This window comes from Anas platyrhynchos, chromosome 3 (genome assembly GCF_047663525.1).
Source record: "Anas platyrhynchos isolate ZD024472 breed Pekin duck chromosome 3, IASCAAS_PekinDuck_T2T, whole genome shotgun sequence".
Classification (NCBI taxonomy): Eukaryota; Metazoa; Chordata; class Aves; order Anseriformes; family Anatidae; genus Anas; species Anas platyrhynchos.
The window spans coordinates 105,362,703-105,382,066 of NC_092589.1; positions in this window are offsets into that span (position 1 = coordinate 105,362,703).

Below are 19,364 nucleotides of genomic sequence, written 5' to 3' on the forward strand. Positions count from 1 at the left end.
TCTCATCATTAAACACATGAATTTCTTTAAATGGAGATGGATACTCCTTAGCTCCAGTACCCCATGTCCTGGGTTGGTAACCACTTATCGGACTGCCACCTTTAAACTATGAAATATTTGTCCTTCTGCTTATGCTTTGTCCTGTGAAGTTCAATTGTATTCCTTCCCAGCCCTGGTTAGTAAAACAAGCCACCTGATTCCACCCCTGTGTGACAAGTTGCTGTCACCTGCTCACTCCAGTTAGCCTCCCTTTACAACTGCCCTGCTTTTAATCCCTCTCTCTTGTGTGCAGTGGCAGAACTAAGCATATAATTGCAGATTAGGTCTCGCTTTCTGGCAATACTGCCTCTTCACCCTTGCAGAAAATGTCCGCTGGCTTCCTAGATGTCCTTTGGACTCTTTGATGAGGTTGATGGGGGCACATGACGAGGTCTCATTAGTCTGACTTGAACAGCATAAAAACTTGAAGACGGGTATTGAAGAAAAGAAGAATTATAAGGATAGAATAAGGTATGAAATAAGGGTGGATCGTGCTAGATTAATCCAGTCCATCCTTGGTAAATGAGGCCAAGTACCACTGTACTGCGAATATGTGAAATTGTGTTGCAGGGAAACTTGTTAGGGAAGCAGAGGAGCTGGTGCAGCTTCAGGGACTGCACGGCCTGCGAGGAACTGGCTCATGGGGAGGCAGCTGCACGGAGGATGAAAGGTTTGGCAGGCACTTACTAGAAGAGTTTCCCAAGGTCTTTCCCTCTGGGAAATCACACGGCAATGTTTTCGTTAACAACCTTGGCACAAAAATGAGCGTGCTAATGAACTGTTTTTTTGGCACTGCTAATAAATAAGAATGAAAGATCACAGAAGAATAGACCCTAAGAATGAGTAAGGTAGGTGGATGAAACAGGGCCATATAAAGGTCAAAATCACACTTTTATGAACTATGTAAATATTCGTGGATAAGAACAGAACCTAGAGCTGTTGGGGGTCTCACTTGACCAACAGAGTAAGGCAGCAGGAAGGTAGCTGGAAGCTGAAATAGGGAGTCTCAGTGGCAGCTAGCAATGTGCTTGTCTCTGTTATTAACATTTCACCTTTCTTGCCTTTAAAATAGCTTTTCCTTCCTGGGGGGCGGGGGGGGGGGGCGGGGGGGTGTACTCCTGCTTGCTAATTTATCTCAGCAAAGTGTTGTCTGGTCTTTATTTTGAGTCATTCTCATTGATCAAACTACATTCAGGGTATGGTTTTAGGTGGGAAGCATTGCTGGGGAGGGGAGGAGTGTAAAACATTTTCTGGCACATGCTTGTGTTTTTTTTTTTTTCTAAACTGAATTAGAGGGAAGGAAGCTACTAAAGAAGGCAACTAATGGCTGTGCAAACAACAAAGACTTGCTACCAGTAGCTGCTAGCACTCTGTTTGCAAAGATTTAGTGGGTGCTGTGTGTAGGGCAGGACTTGGAGTAATGGTGGGCACCTAAGGCCTACTGCTGGGACCAGGCCTTTTGGCAGAGGCTGTAGTGGGGCTGCAGAAACTTTCACCCCAGCTGAGCTGTCCGTGGACACAGGGGTGGCCGAGACGTTAGTGCCTGTTGCAGCTGAGGGGATTGCATCAGCTCAGGTGGCGAGGCCTTGAGATGGAGCCCCTGGTGAGCAGGGAGAAGGGAGACGAAAGGCCCAAATGAAAACCAAGGCAGCGCAGGGAAGAGATCCTGGCAGAGCTCCACCAAGGCTGCTGCTGGAAGGCTGAGGAATGCAATCAGGCTCAGGTAAAGATCGGGGACTGACTGATATGCCTCTGGGAGAAGAAATACTCATTCCTGAATGACTCAGCCTGAAATATTGTTGCCCATGGCTGCTTTGTTTCCTCAAACAACGGTTTGTGTTTGCACAAAAGTGCATTTAAAATCGGCTGTATGCAGAGGTGATTTTAACAGCCACTAAAAGGCAGAAGGATACACCTAAAATGTTTTTTCCACTGTGAGTCATCTGCCTAAAATTTTATAGCTGAACAACTGTAACCATTTGATATCTGAATGTGTTATTGACTCACAGGCTTGTACCACATCCTCGTTACTGGCTACATGTGGGACAGCCTCCAGGACCTCCTGGCCTGGAATGAAGAGGGTGCAGAACAGAGAGAGCAATTATAGTCGAGGCTGGAAACTAAGTGTAATTTATACAGACTTAGTCAATAAAATCACAGCCACGCCTAGGTGATGGCCATTAAACTAGTTGTTTCAGCATTTGGAGATACGCCTCCTGAAAGAAGAGTTTTACCCTCTTCAGTGAGTTGAGAAATCTTGTACAGACATGTAGAAACAGGAATAATATAGTTCATGCAAATTTTACATACTAATTTCCTCATTATAGCCTGTCAAATGTAAAAGAATGCAACAGGGACACATGTAGAGTCTGTTATCTTCTAAGAACTAAACTCTTAAACCTTTTTGCCAAGAAATGTAAAAGTACAAAACTAATGACTTGCAGAAACAATGAGAGGATGCCACAGATTTTTCCACTGTTTTTTATGTAGGTCACTTGGTTGTGATAGTAAATTTGAAATAGGTTTTCTTATATTCCCCACAGCTCAAGTCACATACAGCAGGACAAAAACCTCAAAAGAGAATTCATTTTGTCAGTACTTGATCATGTAAAAATGTTAAGGCATGTCCACTTGAAAGGTTGATAAATATTTTCTATCAAAATAGTTTCAGATGAAGCTTGTCACAGCAATATTCATTTTTTCAAAGATTTCCCCCCTTCCCTAACCACATCCAAATCCGTAGAGATGATGGACAGATACTTTATTGCTGAGTACTATTAGCTTTTTCACAATATCCTGAGTGCATTCCTGTTATCATGTTAAATACAGAAAAAAAAAAAAAAAAAAAGGATCATGTGCTGAAATTTGACATGAAAATTAAATTGAATCAAAAACTATTGGAAAAATAATCATTTGATGAGGCACTCATTAGCTTTCATATACTGACAACGTTTTCATTTCAACAGCGTTCATATGTTTCAGAAATCTTTGGGTTAGAAGTGATGTGGCATTTTTATCTTCAGCTTCGAGCTGTCTCCACTTCTTAGAGCTAATAGAAGTTGCTTCTTTCATTTCTGTTTGAAAATCAGCAATTGAGAGACTTTTGTGAATGTGTGTGTTAACAGACTTGGACAGATTATATAAACCTGTAAAATATTGATTCTGCGAACGCTGAGTGTCAAATTGGTTTGAATCATCCCCTTAAAGAGCTTAGGCACTGATTAAATATACTAAATGCCATTTTAAATAATAAATTGATGCTTTGGATAATTGTATATTTTAATATAACTGCATATTTGATGGCGGTAGAGAGGCATGCACGGCCGTAAAAATGCATGCTCTTAGCAGCAGTTGCTCTTTAAACAGCTGTTAAGAGCAGTTCCTTGTTCCCACCTCGGAGATGTTAAGGTTTTAGTAGTGAATGATCCATTTAAACATTTTGGGCAGGAAAAGTCAGGCAGTCCAAGCCCTCACTCAGCACAGGGCTGCAGCTGCATAGCTCTCCCCGCCTCTGCCCTGACCCCTTTCCATGCAGGTGCCCACTGCTGCAGAGGGCTGGACTCCTTGGAAGGGCAGGGTCCTTTCCATAAAACAGTAAGAAAAACTTCCATATCTGCCATGGATTTATCTTACTGATGCAGCATGAAGACACAGCTGCCCACAGATACCTCAAGTAGCCAGGCTGGGGTATACCCAGTGGTCCTGTGGTGTAAGTGTATGCAGTGGGCTGCCCCAGTTTGGGGTGTAGCAGGGGTGTTGGGGTGCCCCTTTCACAACAGCTGAGCTGGAGAGAATGGCTGGCACCTTTTGGGGATGGGGACGGGCTTTGCTTTCCAGCACGAGGGCATTTGTGCTGCATTTTTAAAGCGCACTGCTTGCAAGTGTGGGCTTCCTACTGAAATATCTGGCAGGAGGGAAACCGAGAAAGACCAAGGACAGGAGGCTGAGTCACCTTACTGGTAGCTCCATCAGCATGAATGCCGTATGATGGGTTTTTATTCAAGCCAGCAGAGCATCTCCTGTTACTAGAGAGTTCTATCGCAATAGATTGCGATGAAAAGATGTTAATCTCTGGTGTTGCCCCTCTGTTCCTCTTTTATGATCACGATGTGTGCTTCTGCAATGGCTTCCTGTATGATGCTGAGGTCTCTGTGCTCTTTAAAGTTCTTGAGTGGGTCTTTCATAAAGAGGAACAGATGTTAAATGTTCCCCTGACTTGGCTTGTTCATGGGTCAGGAGAAAAAATGTCTTTACCACTGGAGATTTGCCACTGACTTTCCTGCCTTGTGTAGAGCTGCTGGGACACTAGCACGTTGGCTGGCCTGACACACAACAGTGGTGCTCTGGTCCGAAACAGCATGCTGGTACAGGATGTCCTGTCAAATTGGGGTGGAGGGGATGGGTTTAGATAATATGGAAATCTTCACAAAAATACACCTGCCTTGTGTTAAACATTTTCTTTCTTTCTTTTTTTTTTTTTTCTTTTTTCTCTTCATTAGAACAGATTCTTTCATTTCTAGCCCTTGCCTCTTTTTCTATCTACTAAAACATCTTTCCTTAAGCAAATACAAAGAGTTAATGAAGTGATATCTCAGAGTATTTCCTTTCCTTCTCAAGGCCAATTGGAATTTTCTTATACAATCCATATTATCAGGGCCAAAATACCCCTCTGAGTCCCTTCACATATGATATGTTGAAACAATACCAAGCTCATGGCACGTCAGATGTTCCTTTGAGCCGGTACTAGAGACGAGTGAAGGAGATAAAGTAAATTATTCAGTGCAATTCAGATTTACTCATGCAAATAAGTAAGCTCAAAGCTCTTGATTCAAGGCTCTGAAGTGCAGCAACATTTAGAGGTTCTGTTGCCAGCCTTTCCCTCCTTAAATCACCATGTTGTTCCTCCCTGTACCCAACGTTGCATATAATGTGTACTGGCTGGCAATTAAACATGCAAGGCTGGAAGTAGAGCACCATGTGCACTAAAGTGCTTACCGTGCACTTAAGGAGATCTGTAGGGGAGCACTTAGATTCCCTTCTCTTGGAGATGGTCTGTGGGAACTGTGTGTTCAAATCCCACGTATCCTCTCTCAGAGGACCTTTGGAGAGACTTATGCTCAGTCTTATTAATGTTGTTTGGCTTCTTTTCCAAGAGATAGATTTTGGAGGCAGAAAAAATTAGGTCTGCGGATCTCAGCAGAGCTGGAGACACCTGCAGGGAGTAAAGATCACCTTCCTGGAGTCCAGGCTCAAAGCAAATATAAGGCAGGAAAATAGGTTTTAACTAGAACTTAGAGTAGAAAAGAAGCCAAGGTTCTTTCTCCCACGTGGATTCCAAGGAATTTGGTTTAGAAATCTCCCAAGATGAGGAACAGAGTAGGATTTCAGAGTCAAAGCAGAGATCTAGTAGAAGGTGAAAATGAAATCCACCATTGAGCAGTTTGATTACTCTTGCTGAAGAGTGAAGAGATGCATCCTCAGACGTGATCAGAAGAGCCACCCATTTTCAGGAGCACTGGGATGAAGATGAGGGTCTGAAGTGCCTAGATTTTGATGGCTAGTGAGGGAGGCAGCAGCTTAAATGAGGAGGGAAATGAGATATGGTGCTTTGGATTCAAGGACATTAAAGCAGTTATGCCATCATGAATTCCCAAACCTCAGACTGACAGCATTTGCTGAGAATTTAATCACTGAAAACAAAGTTAGTTGAGTAACTACGTATCTTCCGAAGATGTAGGCCAAAGACTTCATTACCTCTCTACTGCCTCGTGTGGATGACGTTCTCGTTCAATTCCAGTCTCATTCCAATTTAAGAGGCACAGAATCACAGCTGTAACTGCTGACATTTACTCTTCTTCACAGAGAAGCCAGCTACAAGGACCTAATTCAGCATAGCAGTTAAGTTCAAAGTTTGTCCTCTGCATAAGTTTGCCGAGCCTGAAGATAACTCTGTGTGTGTAGGCTGTGAGAAAGGGAGGTTTCAATTAAGCATTAAATCATGAACCAGAAATAGGATGAGCACTTGACTTCCACCCTGGGTTAACTGGTCTGAGGCATGCCAGTTTAGTGATGCTGAGAGGCATATGGCAGCTTGGCACCCTCTTTAGGAAAGAAGGCATCTTCAGCCTCCAGGGGTGGTGCCTCGGTACTTTTTGCAACATTTAAATCATTTTTTAAGTACTTTAAGAATTTACGGTAAGCCCTTGAGTTCTTCCACAGGCCACAAATTAATTATTTTGCTCCTTAAATTCCAGCAAGCTAAGTGGAAATGCTGCAGAGGTTCCTTCCCTGAAAAATGTAAAACATCCTTTGATTAACTCCCCACTCCATGATAATGATGGTCTGGGTTATTTTAAAGAGCTTGATGTGATTTTTAAATTTATTTAAGAGCCAGGGTAGGCTTCCAGTTAGTGCTGGAGATTAAACTAGTACTCTACCCAAAGTTAGGGGGAAAGAAATGAGTTGGCCACCAGCAAGGAGAGACCCTTCTGCCATGAGAGAGGGAGCATCCAGCTCTGCCGTTGGGCTGGGGTGGTCGAGGCAGTCTCCAATAACAAGCAATGTCCTCCTGCAGGCTGCAAGAACAAAAAGCTGGGGCTGCCAGCCCTATGGGACCCTGGTGTTGGCCCCAGGGGTTAGGAATTGTTCTCATTCCTGCCTGTGCTTGTCATGGGTATGGAAAATGAACTCATCAGAGCTCAAGGGTATTCAAAAGAGACCTGCAAACTCTCCCTCCAGACCAGGCCACGGAAGAGTCCTACCAAAGCGTGGCTTGCATTGCCCTGCTGACCAGCCAGCCCTCTTCCTTGCATTCATCTCTGGAAATTTTGGGATCCTTCTGACTCCTCCTTTTGCCTTTCCCGTGGTGTATGAATGAGCACTTGTGCATTTTTTCCAGCTGCTCTCATTCCCTCAAAGGCAGCACTGTTTTTCTTTGGCCTTTGTTTCTAAGGTATGTTCTGCTTCTTGGATCCTCTGGCTCAGGCTGACAGATTTGAAGTGAGATCTCCTTATAGATGACAGTAAAGGAAAATAAATCTATCGCTTAGGTAGCTGCTAAATGCAAAGTTCAGATGAAATCTCAAGGGATCTGGGAGGCTGCAGTGAGAGAACACGATCCTTGGAGCTGCTGAAAACCATAAATTGCCCAGTCCTGGAGCAAAGAAATCATAATTTTACTCACCTGGAGACAAAATAGTCAGAGGGGAGGTGGGATTTCTTGCAGAGAGTTTAGTTCCAACTGACCAGCAGGGGTGGGTTTGTTGCCAGCTCCTGGGAGTAGGTCCTGTGGTGTGTGGACATCGTGGCTACAGAAGTGGACAAGTAGGATGTTTCCCAAGTCCCGATGCCGAAATCTCTTCAGACACAATTTGGAACAACTCCGTGAGGGTGCATTGCAGCAGAGAATTGCCAGCAGGTGCAGATCTGGCATGCCTGTGCCAAAATACACAGCTTCACTGTGAAACAGGCAGCTGAGAGCCATATCTGATCCTCTTGCCAGGGACAAGATCTGGAGGAGCTGGCACAGCTGGTGCAGTTCAAAAATCAACTTTTCCCTATTACAGCACAGAATTGCCTGCTCTTGGATCCTCTCTTCAGTGAGTGTCAGCACTGGGGAGAAAACCCCATGGCCTACAATGACTGTGATCAATTAAAAACTGATATCCCAAGTCCTGGGGTTCCTGGTGCACTTTAACTGAGTTCTGGACATGAAAAGTCTCCCACTGATGTGACTGACATTTTTGCTTTGTAAATCCTGAAATCCTTCACCACTGAGAAATATTGCACCTCCGAGTGTTGGTGTTTGTGTTATGTCGGCACCTGTACGACCCAATTCTAGGTGATGAAGCCACAGAGGTGGGTGTTGTACAATTAAAGACCAGCTGGCTGATCTTGGGAAATAATGGACTACAGTTCCTCAAACACTTAATATTTCTGCTTCCCCACAGGATACAAATACACAAGTGCCCCTGTGACAGGAGAAGGCTTGTGCCAGCTGTCTGAACAGCGTTTGCATCCTAACCCATCACTGTTCCTTTCTCAGCAGGGTCCATGGTGAGCTGTTCCTCTCTCCTCCCTGCCTTTCCTCACCCCGGATTCTGGTTTTCTCTCTGTGTGCAGCTGCAGGGATGGCTCAGGCCCAAATCCGTGCCAGCTCACTGAGATTTTGTATTTGCCTGAGGTTCCCAATCTTGGCAATAGTTTTCCACCTTTCAAACAATGGGTGGACCCTCAGCAGTAAATCCTAGCTGCCTGGCAATAACCTTGTTTTACTTCGTTACCTTGTTTAGTTTAGGCAAAGCAAACCTTGGTTTTGGCTTATTAACTGTTTATGAATGTTTGCACTGTGCATAGTGTGCAAAAACCTCTGCAAATTCTGCTGCTGGTTGTGTTTTTAACGTAAAAGCCTCTAAAGTGTGATTGCTAAAAAGGCCGTGTTGTTTTGTGTCGCTGACTGCTTGAGCAATGTTGCTTGCAATGTCTTATTTCTGCATTGGGGTAAATTGGTTGTTTGGCTGCTTTACTCAATCAAACTTCAACTAAAATGGCTTTATATTTATTTCATATGCCACAGTATTAATGATTTACTGATAATCTGGCTCATCAGGGATGAAAGCCGAATGAGGGAAAGAGTCAGGTTCTACCTAACTCTTGTTCATAGCTGTGTAACACTTTGTTTTGTTTTTCCAGGGGAAGAGAAAGGTACAGCTGTCAAGGGTGAAACATTTGGGCAGAAAGGAGTTGAAGGGAAGGATGAAAGTGTAATCAAGTGAAGCCTAATGAAAAGGTGTTCCTGGAGGGTAAACAGAACAATTGCTTTAGCGGTAGGTCATGAAAGTCTGGGAAGGATGGCCAGCCCAGCAAAACACTTTCCTGTAACAAGATGGTTGTTTCTGTATTACAGTTATTTTGTAGAATCACAGAACAGGTTGGAAGGGGCCTTAAAGATAACCCAGTTCCAACCTCCTGCCATGGGCAGGGACACCTCCCACTAGCCCAGGTTGCCCAAAGCCCCATCCAGCCTGGCCTTGAACACCTCCAGGGATGGGGCATCCACAGCTTCTCTGGGCAGCCTGTGCCAGGGCCTCACCACGCTCTGAGTGAAGAATTTCTTCCTAACATTTAATCTAAATCTACTCTCTTCTAGTATAAAGCCATTAGTCATTGTCCTATCACTATATGCCATTAAAAAAGTCCCTCCCTAGCTTTTCTGTAGCCCCCTTTAGGTGCTGGCAGGCCTCTATAAGGTCTCCTTAGATCCTTCTCTTCTCTAGGCTGAAACCCAACTCCCTCAACCTGTCTTCACAGGAGAGGTGCTCCAGCCTTCTGAGCATCTTTGTGGCTCTCCTCTGGACTCATTCTAATACATCCATGTCCTTCTTGTTCTGGAGGCCCCAGAACTGAATGCAGTCTCCAGGTGGGGTCTGACGAGAACAGAGCAGAGGGACACAATCCCCTCCCTCACCCTGCTGGCCACGCTGCTTTTGATGCAGCCCAGGATGTGGTTGGCTTTCTGGGCTGCAAGTGCACGTGGCAGGCTCATGTTGAGCTTCTCATCAACCAACACCCCCAGGTCCTTCTCCTGAGGGCTGCTCTCAAATTTAAATGCTCTCATCCATTATCCAAGTAAAAATAATGTAAAAACTCATATTATTGTCAAAATGTGCTGTTACATTTTTCCTTCAATGAAGACATTGTGAAAAGTTATGAAGCAGAAAACATTGCTTTGTTGCTTCAGGAGAAGCAAGTTCCTCTCCTTCTAATGGCAATTTTACACTCTAATATGCCTGTTTTTCTGTATCAGTTCCTCTTTCTTTGCAACACAGGGCAGTATACGGATTGCGTATTTCAATGAGTTTATTATCTACGGAGATAACAAAACCCAAAGTAGCTGAAAGCAAACTGCAAACTACTCAACCTCTTTATAAAAGGAAAACTCACAAAGTGAGTGAGTATGTTGCAAGAAAAGGTGGTTGTACAGTCTCAGAAAGTAGGTTAGGATACCCAAGAGACAATGAGCTAGTAAGGAAAAGCAGATCTGGGACTATTGTAAGACACTCCTCTCTGTTAATATTGTAGGAATGAGTAAATCCAAGGGAGAAAAAAAGTCACACCTCGTATATACTGTTTCATGTTGTGCTGATTTTTTAACACCCCAATGAATCATCTATAGCTAAACTCTGCGGGAGGAGATGATGCCAGGAGGAGACTAACATTTGTGATCCAGTATAATAGCATTATGGTTAAATTTATGAGGGAAGACTGGATTTTGTTTTCCATGAGTAAATGTAGGGTAATATTTGGGGGTGGGGGGGGGTGGGAGGGCTTTGTTTTTGTCATGCATGGTATGTATCCATGCTAAGCTGTTATTTTTGCTGTCAACAAGCAAGAAAAAACGTCTAACCTGACTGGGATGCCACTGTTTAGCAATATATACAACAGGAGTTAACGTAATTAATTGGGATGCTGACAGACAGGAGTGAATCATGATGGCACAAGTGATACGAGGACTGTGAACAGCAGCTCTTGGGCCGGGAAAGGCCAGGAACCTGCCCTGAGCACCGTACCTGGGGCTTCTGCAGTGGTGCCTGATGCAGAAGCTCACACGGAGCAACCAGCAAGTGGTGCACTGCAAAAGGTAAGCTGCCAGTTTGGGCTCTTGCTAGTCAACGCCAAATCTTATGCCCGAGGCTGCTGATAGAAGGGGCTGCAGCCAGCTCCTGCTGTGGTTAAAGTGGCTCTGAGCACATTGGGAGGGTCTGGCTTCCTGGATGCTCTCATTTTACCATCCCATAAAGAGTATGCAACAGGGTCAAGCCTCAAATCTCTTCAGTCAGCAAGCTGGTAACTTTCTTTCCTAATGTAGAAGGGATTCTCCATTTTAAGCACACTAAATTACTGAGAGGCACAATATCCATTGGACTTAGCGGAGCTTTTATGCCTTTGTTCAGTTACGCTCCAGTTGTTCCTTCAGCTGAGAACTTGCCATAGGGGAAAATACCACTTACGCCCTGTCCTTATACCTTCCTAGCACCCCCAGGTGAACAATGCAGTTAAAATATATTTCCTATTACCTTCTACCTTCTTTATGACATGGGTCACTCACCTGAAAATAAAACCTTATTCTTTGGTAAAATTAGAAACCTCTGTGTGAAGTCAAAGTTATTTTGATAGCAGTTTGTAGCGATACTTTACTTAGTTCATTTGGGATTCAATTCTGCAATTTCCAAAGCCGTAACTGTGAACACTAGTGAACCTTATGCAGCAGAACTGCAATTCTAACCCCATTACAGCCTATAGTGAAACCACCAGGGGCTTGGCTGGAACCAGGATTACAACACTGGAATAGCAACAATATACAGATTTTCCCCCAGATGTTTCCAGTTTTAACTGTCTTGTAACGTCACCATGGCAAAAGAAAGGGTGTATCCATGCAAGTTTGTTTGAAAATGTTTGTACAGATACGGAAAATACTACTCCAAAATCCAAATAAAAATCTTGAGAAAAAAAAAAATGATTAAAGACTAGAGGAGAAGCCCTTTTCACCAGCAATTGAAGACAATCAGCCTAACCTTTCATCCATCAAGATTTCCCAAATGAAGTGTTGTTCATATTTCTACTTATAAGAAGAGAAACAAATGAACAAACAAGCAACCAACCAAAAAAAAAAAACAAAACCCACAAATAAAAATGCTGGTGGAGCCTGGTTTCCTGTGGATTTGTCTGCTAGTCAACAGTTGACACCAATAGTTGCCTTCCTCCTAGGGAAGAGAGGGACCTCATAACGTAGTTGGTGCTGAATGTGTGAGCTTGGGCTACTGCTTTTTCAGCCATCAAGGCATTTAAAATACACTTTCTCTCCACGCTACTCTCTCGGTCCCCTGTGCTCATGAAGTTTGAGGAACTAGATTACGTCTGAGTCTTGCGCTTCTTCTGCCAACTTATGGTTGGGATGAGCCAAAGGCTGTGGAAGTTATTAGGAGGAGATGAGAAGAGGCAGTGTGACTCCTTTAAGCCTTGTTCCCATAGAAACATGTCTAAAAAATGTATTAATCTTCAAATGGCAGGAGCAGAGAGCTGCAGGGGATGGCTCCCTGTTCCTGAGAGCTTGGCTGTGGGCAGAGCGGGATGTGGTTGACTTTTGGTTTGTAACTTCTTGTGTTTGATCCTGTCCTTTGTCAGAAGTTCATAGTTGGGCTACAGGGAGGAAGGCTCCTTGGTTGCCTTGTTCTGGCTGCTGATCCTGGGTGAGGTGCGAAGACTTTTTGGGAAAAGGCACGTGGTAGCAGGGCACATCATGATTCTGATTCTGTGTGCACCCATGGAAGGCATGTGTTCAACAGGGCCTCCCAGGGGGCCAGGAAGACAGTCAAAGTCACTGAGAAACTCCTGAGAAAAGCATGATCCTAGCTGGACTTCAGAAAAGAGGGAAAGTTGGAGTTCTCCTTAGGGCTCAGAAAGACAGTATGGGGCTGGCTGCAAACTAGAAGCCCTATTGAATTGATCAAAAGTCAACTCAGGAGCTGGCATCTGCCCTGCAAGGGTAAGGATGGCAAGGAAGAGATCTGTTTCCATCCATTTCATTCTATCTTGTTTGACATACTTGAGATTCTCTACATAAAAGCTTATTTTTTTTTTTTCTCAAGTAAAGCATAGCCTTAGAGAGATGAGGCTCTCTTGGTGTTTTCGAGTGTTCACATTAGATCCCTCTCTTAGTTTTCACCATTTTGTGGTGAACCATCTGTCACATCATCAGTGGCTTGCTACCATGTGGTTTCACTGCAGCACACAGGTTTGCTATAGAAAAAGCTGTGCAGCAGCAGAGAACAGCTGCTCTGAGCTGAGAGGGGATGGTTTCACTGCGTCTCAGGGACAAGGACCAAGCAGGATGCCACAGCACGGGAGTGCAACTTTTGAAGCCAAGGTCCTCCCAGGTTAGTTCTCCGAGGCACACACAACACGTCCTGAAGCATCTTGACTTGTTTTGCATGCTAAGGGTGTTCAAACTCCTGACCTGCTGCATGTGCTGGGTCACCGGGCAGAGTAACAGTGTGATGGTGAGCTCTTGAGGACATGGGTTGTCAATTCAGTGGGCAAGACTCTACTGGGCTTGCAGAAAAAGTACCTTCTGGAAAATCTGTGCAGCATCTTCCCTGAGCATGGGTCTTGGGGTTGAGGAAGAAAGAGAAACAAAAAACAGACAAAATCCCCATAAGAAACACCCCATTTGGGGCTAAATCCATTGCTCTCGCTGAATAGCTTTTCCACGTAGTTACTAAACCATTCTGGGACCACATCCTGCTCAGTAAAACTCCTCTTTTTGACATTTTTTTTTTTTTCTCACTCTGACTGCGTTGCAGCCTGGTGATGATCCAAGCTGGCAGGGTTGAAATGCCAGCCATTTCTAACCTTCTTATTGCAATGCCGCACCCAAAATGATGAAAAGGTCTTCTGTATATGTCTGTGGAGTTGTGGCTGAGGGGTGAGGAGTCAGCGTTCTGGTAAAGGCCTGATAATGCTGAGCCAATTAAAGATAATTCAGGATACTTGGATTGTGATTCAGTAACTGCAGGCTAAGAACAGCCTTTTCAGAAAATGAATACGTTCTCCTCCTCAGCTGTTCGGTTTTCAGAGAGTTTTGTTTTATATTTTAGGCATCTCTCTTAAGCATTGATCTTTTTTTCCTTTCATGTCACTTGAATCTGGTAGCTGCACACTTATTTGGGTAACACAAACTAAGGGCAATTATTTCTTCTTTACACTGAAGTACCTGTGTCATAACTTATATTCTCTTGGCCTCCTTGAAATTGAGTTTGTTTGTTTGCTTGTTTTTGTAACAAACCTGAATTTGAGGATCTGGTGAAGACAAGCAATTTAAATGTGTTTAGAGGAGGACGGGGTCAACATTTTGGCCTAAAATGTGCAGCTGCTTTTTTTAAGCTTATTTCCCTTTGTTATGTCTTCTGAAAGACTGGAATGGAAATCTTCAGGCTTTCAGAACGGCATTTTATATGCACAATGCTTTTTTAAACGTCAACAGTTGTTTGTGGGTGTAGCTCGCAGTTTTTGGAAAACTAGCTCCCTGTCTTCCATCAGAAAATGTCTTTATTATTACATATGTTGAATTCAGCAAAGTGCACCTTCCATGATAACGTAGGCCGATGTGAGATCTTCCCTAGACTATACCCAACCACCTTTCTACACAAGGCTTGATTGTTTCACTTTTGACAAATGTGCTTTCTCCCCTTCTCTCCTCTGCTTCCAAAATTACGTATACACACATGTAGACATTTGACAGAGTTCACAATTCTTTTTTCTTTTCTCTCCATATTAACACTTTGGGTTCACCATAATGCTCTTCACCGAATGAATGCTCTTAGTTACCTGAACAAGTTGCTTTGCAACTGAACATCCTTTCTAAATAAATCAATTTAGGAAAGCTTTGCCTAAAATGACTTTTCTGAATAGTGTCAGTCCCTAACCAGCCCTTCAGGAATCAGTGGTTTACCTCTCTCTTGCTCTGGTTGTTTTTTATTTCCACCCATCAGAGGTATGCATGTTCTGTGGGTGCCCAGAGCCGTGGCATTGCTGTTGCTTGCACTCCAAAAGCAGGTCCAAGGCAGTTGTTGAAGGGGACAGGGTTGGAGGCAAAACCAGGCACGAGGTCACCTTTGATGCAAAAACCCTGGGACTTCTGCTGTTGCCCAGCATTTCTGTAGAGGCTGAATTTTACACTGCAGAAAGTTTGGACCTCAAGGTTCCCCTAACTGTACCAGTACAGCTGCCACTTTATTAGAAAATCCCTTTATGTAACCCTCCTCTGCTTTGGACTCATACCCAATTTAATAAACAGTCAATAGAAAGGAGGGGCTTGGACTGTATAAGACTTCCTTGCCATTTACATGCACTCATTGGAATTACCTCTGAATGATAACTCCATAAAGTGCAAACCTGGATGAACGACAATTCCTGCATTTACAAGGACCACCTCATGCTGACAATCTGTTGCCCGTGCTAAAACAGGGCAGGAACAAGATGTTCTCTGCTCCACAAAACAAATGTTTTGGAGAAACCACATGGCTTCCACTTTTTGGAGAACTAAGCCAAAGGTCAGTAAGTGAAATTTTGGGCTATAGGAAACCAGCACTGGAAATTTGAAAATGCTGCTGATATGATTTCTCTAGAAAATAGCAAGTACTTAAAATATTGATTTTAAAAGCCAGGAGAGTGGAAAGAAGCTCTGGATACTTCTGTATCCATAAAAATATATATATATAAAAATAAAAATTAAAAAAAATCCCTGCTCTCCACAAACAGCTGTCTCAATTTTAAGGAAAAATGACAATTCTCTAACATTTTAACAATGGAAAGATTCAAGGTGCCATTGAGGGAGCTTTAAGATCTCTTAACCCCCAAATTTTGCTTCTGTGAAGATGAGAACAGGATGTAAAAGGTATAAATACTTTTTGTTGTTTTTAGAAGAAATTGTAGCTTGCTGTAGTGGGGAGTTTTCTTGTTCCTTTCCATTTCCATTTCATTTTCTCCCTTCATAACAAATGAAGCATTTCTAGAGGTACAGAATAAGCCTAGAAAATGAAGGCTGATTTAATTAGCTCCTGTATTTGTTAGATTGTAGGTGCTTGACCAGCATATCTCAGGGTCTGCTTACCTCACTGCAATTGTTCCGTTTCTCACTTTCTTATACGAAGTGGAATGAGGAGAAAGCATTTTCTTCCATTGCTGCCACAGTGAATAATTTTTGAGGGAAAGAGCAATAAAAGCTTCAAAGAAATAGATGGCAGAAATATCTTAGTTCTGCAAATGTATACAACATTGTGTTATTCTTATTCCTGAAACAAATTCAGGCACTAAATTTGTGAGGTCCAGGGATGGTGTTCCCTGACTTCGAGCAGTAAAAATTTGAAAGCATCATAAATTATCTGATGGGAATGAGGGAAGAAAAGCATCTTAGAGGTGGGTAAGCGAGGAAATAGCAGAAAGCTATAGAAAGCTGGGGCCTGAGGGGGGAAGATAGGCTTGCAATTAGGCAGCATGTTGAGACTCCCATCTCAAATCAGTGCTCGGCTCTGTCACAGTCTTTTTTTAAGCTTGGAAAAATTAATTGGTTTCCATCTCTCAATTTCCAGTCCATAAAATGTCCCCAGAATATTTGGCAGGAACCCAGGCACTATTGTTACAGGCTCTCTATAAAAACCGAGGTATTTGAGGTTTAGGCTGAGTTTTTGACAATGCAGGAATCTTACCCAATCCATGTTTCTTACAGTACTGTTACTTCAAAAGGTGCCAGAAAACAGCCTCATCTTTTCCTGTATACTTCAGGAATTTAATTTGGATGCCCTTTTGCCAATGAGAACTAACAAAGGCCAGAATTTACAGTTCTAATTCTAGTTCATCCCTACTACAAAGTCAAGGTTTTCTGGTTTTGTTTTCTTTTTTCATTTTTTTCTTTGTTTTTAATGGAAATTCTTCCCAAGATAAGTCGGTGATGAAGGGAGTCGGATGCAATGCACAGCGTGGAGGATGCAATAGCGACTGCTCTCAACCCAGGCAGAAACGCTCACTTCCCCCAGTAGCTGCAGAGAGATTAATAAACCCCGAGAGCAACTGGCTGGGCTGAGGGAGAGCAGGATGCAGTGGTAACACAACCATGTCACATCAAAAAAAAATTAAAAAAATATAAAATAAATTTAAAACCAGCAGCTTTCTTGTTTTCCTCCAGCCACAACCCCATGGCAGTTTGTGCTTGGGGTGTCTGTTTTTCTTCTTTGTGTAACTTGGATTAAGAGAGATGCTGCAAAACATAATTTGTACAGTTTGCAATGGATTGGAATGCAAAGAGAGGGGAAAAAATGCAAAGACCAAACTGATGGACTGCTGAAATGATGTGGTTTAGTTCTGTCCATGATATAGGAGATTAGCATGTTATAGATTTTACTTCAAATACGCATGATAAAAATTTGTCATTGAGCATTCACTGAGCAAGAAGCTCCCCCACACCCCAGATAACCCAGGATTTGAGCTTTTCCATCCTTTCTCTGGAGTTCTTCGTGTGAGTCATCTGTTAGGAACAGGTATCTAAATCCCAGATAATTAATCTCTTGTGATTATGGTGGTCTCATTGCATCCTCATCTGTCTCTCGTATGAAAAAATCATTGCTTATTAAAGGAGCCAACAGAAGAGATGAGGCTGGGGGCAATGGGACCAAGAACCAGAGGAGTGAATTAAAGTTTTGTGTATATATAAAAACCACATACAGATGTGTATATTCGGAGATACACTGTTAGTTATCAAGCAAGTGCCTTTGAATACAGAAAAAGCCTAGATTAGACTTTGGCATCGTGTTAGTGATCAGCCACAGCAGAGCTAGGAGGGATGCAAGGGAGGCTATGTGAGCAGGGTTCAGATTGCAACGACTAACAAGGATTTCAGTTTCTTTCAAAAAAAAAGAGAGAGTTAGGCTGTTATGAAAAAGCACGGTCTGCCTTCCTCTGCACTTTTCCCTAATGAGTTTGCTGTTATTCTGAGATGTCAGGCACAGGCACTGAACTTTCCTTTTTCCTTCCTTTTTTTCTATTTTCAGTGGCTTTTTGCCTTTTGTACCTGAAGTTCTCCTTTTTAATCATAGGTAAAGCTTTCTTGGCCTGTGGCGTGAGCAGCTGGCAGGGAGCGATGGGGTAAGAGGAATACGTGTCCCAGTGATGGGTCGAGGCCAAGCACTAAAGGCATGTCCCGGCTGCTCGTGATTCCAGAGCTGGGCGTGATGGGAGCCAGCCATCACTTCTGCTCAGCGCTCCTCAGAGTGGCAACAGGTTACAAAAGCCAGAAAGTCACGTCCTCCTCCTCTCCCTAATGTCACAACGGCACCAGCAGAGCGAACGTAGAGGTGCTTTGAAGAAGCAGGAGCCGTGGATTGCAGGTGATGCTATCAAGTGAAGACAGCTGGCTTGGGTGTAACGCGGAGCCTGCGTAACCGCTGACGTTTTGGAGTACTGTCAGCCTCTGTCATCCCCTATCACCTGGAAAAGCTCCTCGTGCAATTCGGCTGTAGCTTGTGCCAAGCACTTCATAGTCATTACCAAAACGATGATCTGTTGGCTTTGGTTTCCTCATGTAATGAAATGCAAGGAAAATACTGGGGAGGAAACTTTTGTACAGCACAGTGGGGTCACCCGTGGTTGTGCTATCAGTCAGCTGCAGATCTGGGACCAGTCCTTGGGTCTAGAAGGTCCAACCAAGGCAGCTCAGTCCCTTTCCTAGCTTGAAAGGGCTGCTTTCAACCCGTTTCCATCTGGAAAAAAAATGCTGTTTGTATACTAGTGTGCTTCTTGGGATGGTGGCAGCCTTGCAGGGCTGAGGACAATGCCCCGTGACTGCAAAGTTTGGGTGTGTCATTTACTGGCACATTGTTTTCCTGTTAAGGGGTTTGCTGTGTGATCCATGCATTTCTGCCTGAATATAGCCCGGGACACAGAGTATAAGCATTTCTACCCACAAACATCTTCAGTCTCCGCTTAGAAACGGGAACTATTTAAAAACAGGCTGTGAATACAGATTCAGTGATGTTGTTGTAATTACTGTACTAGACGAGATGGCTCATTTTAGGATGGGGAAAGTAGTAGTTACTAATAGAGCATCTCGTAAAAGAGATTTTAATTAAGTCAAGAGGCAAAATACAACAACAGTCTGCGTATAGTAGGCATGCTGTATCAAAGATCCCCAGATTGAGGGGAGGATTAAGCTGGTTTTGGTTCCCCCATCAGCCTAATTCTTGATTTAAGCACTTGCCAAAATAACACCTGCATCATAAAATAGGTGAATTCCCATACAGCAATCTGTGGAAAGTTTTTGGCCTTTTTTTTTTTTTTTTTTAAATTGAGATGAAAATTGCATTTGGAGTGAACGGGTTAATTCCATGTGCATTTGTATAATGAGAGAGAGATCCCTAAAATAATGGAAGTGACCCAGATTCTACCTCAGTTCTCCCTAATATAATTAAGTGCTGGGCACTTTTATTCATATATACAGTGCTATCCATCTACACAGTGCTGTTCATATCTGTTGTTCCTGGCAGCAGTTTCAGTGGCTTTTCCCCTGTCCCTTTGAGTCCCTTGGTGGTGGCCCTGTGAGGCTGCTCCCCAGTAAAACCCTCCGATGACCTTCCCCAAGCTCCCCAGCCCCTGTGCCTCCCTGGGGCCGGCCCTGCTCCCTACCCCAGCTTGTCCATGCTTGTAGACTTCTCCTGCAAGGAGCGAAGGGGTGACCTTCAAAGTCATCCCAGGGTGACCCTTTGACCTATTCTCCA